Source organism: Galeopterus variegatus, unplaced genomic scaffold, assembly GCF_000696425.1.
Source record: "Galeopterus variegatus unplaced genomic scaffold, G_variegatus-3.0.2 Scaffold844, whole genome shotgun sequence".
In the NCBI taxonomy this organism is placed as follows: domain Eukaryota; kingdom Metazoa; phylum Chordata; class Mammalia; order Dermoptera; family Cynocephalidae; genus Galeopterus; species Galeopterus variegatus.
The window spans coordinates 391,297-395,746 of NW_007726955.1; positions in this window are offsets into that span (position 1 = coordinate 391,297).

Below are 4,450 nucleotides of genomic sequence, written 5' to 3' on the forward strand. Positions count from 1 at the left end.
GACATTCTTGGGGGGGAGGGGAGAGAGGGAGGAGGGAGGGAGGTGTCGGTGATGGGCCATAATAATCATATACAGTGTATATTGACAAAATAAAAATTTAACAAAAAAAAAAAAAAAGAACAGAATCTTTAAGGATACAGTCTAAGATGATAACATTAGTTTAGCTGTGAGAATTAATACTAAAGGAATTTTATTATTTATTTTTTTCTTTCTGTTTCTTTTCATGCTATGAACTGCTTTGTTTTTGTGAAAAGGAAAAAAATAAAAATTTATTTAAAAAAAAAAAAAAAGAAAAAAATTGATCCTTGCCTTAGAAGAGAACATGGATATTATTTGTATGTATGTGTCTGTGTTTTGTGGATGTGGGGCTATTCCACCACAGTGGCAGTTTATCATTTGTAGCCTTCAGTCAAAACATGTTCATGGAGCTCTTTTCTCTGCAGGCTGGCACCAATGTTAAGGATTCCAGAAGACCTCTGTAGATAGGATGTAGAGCCAAGCTGCCTGGGTTCAAATCCAGGCCTAGCTCTATACTAGCTGGGTGAACTTGCACAAAATATTTAACACTCTATGCCTAAGTTTCTTCACCTGTAAAACTGAACTAATAACAGTATTTACTTCAGAGATTTGTTGTCATGGTTAAATGCATTAATGATTGTGTCATGCATTAAGTTCATGACTAATATTAACTATTTGCATTGCAAAAGTATAAACATTGTATATAATATAAAAATGCATAAATGTATTCATGTAATATAATTTTATTATATTTAATATAATTATCAGAAATCTATATTACATAAATATAATGTAAAAATATGTGTATATATATTTATATATGTGATGTTGTAATGAATGTAAATTTTTGTTAAATGATATTTTGCATGTCCTGGGAAAATCTCTTATTTATTTATTTATGTTTTTCATTGTACATTTTTATAGGGTACAGTGTGTTGTTTCAATATATGCATACATTGTATAATGATTCAATCAGAGTAGTTAGCATATCTAACACTGAAACATTTATTATTTCTTTATGGTTATAACAGTCAAGATCCTCTTTTCTGGCTATGACGAAATATACAATACAATATCATTAGCTATAGTCACCCTAGTGCACCAGAACTTATTCTTATTTAACAAAATCTCTCATTTAAAGGAGCAGTATGAGATATCCTTTTGGAAAAAAGGAATAATTTTTTTTGTCATTACATTTTTATCATAGATTGTACTAGCTGGACCCCAGGTTATCTGGGAATCAGATGTATTGAGGAATTGGGAAGCTGAACACCTTCTCTAAGCACCATATGCTCACAGGGGCCCTTTGTTTTTAATTTTTTAGCAAAAGGAGTAGAGAAAAATGTTGATGAGTGGGGAAAAGCCTAAGTAGAGAGATGGGGAGAGGGGGATGTTGCCAGAATGGCAGGTGTTAGTCTGTGCCTCTGCTGGGTTGGGCTGGCTTGAGGCCTGATGGAGAGAGTGCACAGGGTTAGCTGCAGAATCCACGGAAGGTGGCTACAGGAGACTGTGGTCTAGAAGGGCTGCCCGAGCGCCAGAGCCACAGGTGTGGTCTGGGATTGTCACTTCTCTGTCACAACTCTAGTGCACTGGGGTGCCCTGGTCATGGAAGGGGCAGGTCTCTGGGGAGCAGCAGCAGCCCCTCAGAGTGAGAAAGCAGAGGGCAGGGGGTCACAGCCAAAGAAAATGAGCACATGCAAAATACTGCTGGAACCCCCCAAAAACAGTAGGGGAAAATTTTTAAGTATAGTTCTTGCAGCAATGAGGCTGGCAGCTAAGAGTATTGTGGTTTTGGAAATTCATGTTGTTATGGCTACGAACATTCAGGATGTCATCATAAATCCACATTTGTGAATTTTGAGATGGGCGAAAGCAGAATCCATTTATCTTCCTTAATACTAAGTTGTCATCAATTATAAGGTATATCTTGATTTAATAATACGGTTTTTTGGAGGAAGTTGGGGACTGGAGAGAAGAAAAAACAACATACAAGTACACATTGATTATAAAACACACTTTAATAATGGAAACACCAAAATGTGAAAAAGTTGCATTTTAGCCTGAAGAAAATATATTTTGAAACCATGGGAAAATAATGTTTTATTGGAGTTACATAATTAGATACCACAAAACTGTTTCTTTCTCTCCCAATTACTCAAAGGATCTTTGATGACTAGGGTGAGGGTTAAGGTTTTGTTGCTTCTTGAAGGACAAGGGAAGAATTGGAGAATTAGAATGAACAAGTGTAACAATGATAATGATTACCCTATAGAGTAGTGACTGTGCAAATCCTGTGCCAGATGCTTTGTATGTTATTTCCGGTTCTTTCTATAATCTGGTGACATGGGTGGGTATCATTAACTCTATTTTGTAGATGAAAAAACCGAGGCTCAGGAAGCTGAAATGACTTGGCAAAACATTGTAAAACTTCTAGATAATAAAAATGAGATTTGAAAGATGGTGTTTGACTCCCCCAAATCTCACACTTCAAGGGTAGGGAAAGATGAAATGTTTAAGCCTCAAACCAAAGGGGAGTAAAGTGGAAAGGCAGACAGGGAGGGAGGGTCTCTTGGGGGCTTTGGAGAGGAGAGCATAGTTCTTGTCTCAGCTGCATAATAACAGCAAGAACTTATTACGTGGCAGGTACAAGGGCAAGCACCTTGCACGTATTGTCTCATTTAATTCTTACAACAGCCTTGAGAAGTTGTTACTAGTCCCATCACACAGACAAGGAAACTGAGGCCCCAAGAAGGAATTACTCATTTGATAAGTTTAAACTCTAGTCTGTCTGACTCCAAGTTCTGTGCTCATAAACATCAAATCATTTTGTGACAAACATGATCTACATTGTCCTTGACAAGTTAGGACATCTCGTCCACATTCTTTCCCAAACCTCCATTTCTCCTTCACCTCCTGCTCCAACCCCCCTGTGATGGATGAGGCTGGTTTTGTCAAGCCACAGCTTTGTTTCTGAGCTCACATGGATGAAAGAACCACAGGGTGGCAGTGTAGCATTGCACAGTTCAAATGTGGGGGACACAGACGTGCATTGTCCCAACTGCATTAAGCAGGTCAGAGTCAACTCACAGATGAAACCATTGATGGTCAGACAGGCCTAAAGTTCATGCTGTCATGGATGCAAACACACAGAACGCATTCCTCATGAGCTAAACTGAGAAGCAAGGATCTAGAAACCTCAGTAGAATGACACTGGTGGTTTGTGACAAACATGATCTACATTGTCCTTGACAAGTTAGGACATCTCGTCCACATTCTTTCTCAAACCTCCATTTCTCCTTCACCTCCTGCTCCAACCCCCGTGTGATGGATGAGGCTGGTTTTGTCAAGCCACAGCTTTGTTTCTGAGCTCACATGGATGAAAGAACCACAGGGTGGCAGTGTAGCATTGCACAGTTCAAATGTGGGGGACACAGATGTGCATTGTCCCAACTGCATTAAGCAGGCCAGAGTCAATTCCCAGATGAAACCATTGATGGTCAGACAGGCCTAAAGTTCATGCTGTCATGGATGCAAACACACAGAATGCATTCCTCATGAGCTAAACTGAGAAGCAAGGATCTAGAAACCTCAGTAGAATGACACTGGTGTTCCCAATGCTATGGGTAGCAGGGGATCTCTGACAAGACCTCCAAGAAACCAGGAAACACAGTCTATTTTAAAACATTTTGCATCTTGACCCTCACCCCACCTCTCTTTTTACGTTTTAGGTTTTATGGAATCTGTGTTTGAAAAGTGCAGAAGTGGTGGAAAGAGCCAGGAGAATAAGGGGAAAGGAAAAGAAGGGCTTTGAAATCAAAGGCACAGATCCAAGGAACTCATCAGCTCCTTTCTAGTTGTGCGATATTAACCACCATGACACCTGATATTCCTGGACTCAATTCCTTATGCATGAAATAGGGAGGACGGTGTCTGCCTTGCAGGCTGCTGGGAATATTAAGCACAGCAAAATCATGATGTATGTTTAGGTGCTTAATCATGGGAATTATGTGTTTTTTCCCAGACATTTTCTTTCTTAGCCTAGAGAGATATGTCAGTATGGCAACTAAGGGAAAGACCAAGATTCATACCAAAGAAGGGACAAAGAGAATTCCTGCTGACCTAAAAACATAAAAAATATTTATGAGATTGACAGAACAAAGGGAGTTTTGTTTGTATCTCTGTGTCATTTTGTAGTCTGTTGTAGCATATGGCAACTAGAAATAATCACGCTTTCTTTCGAGGGAAGTGACAATATATACACATAGAAATGTGTTTGCTTTCTAAAGGTTCTTAGGGACCAGTTCAGTTTTACAGATGTCTCTCGCAGATCATTCTTCCCACATGCCTGTGTTGTACAAATATAGCCCGGGATGAGGAACTGTGTGCTCTTGTTTGAAACCTGGCTCCGTTATCTACCAGCTTCATGAAAAGT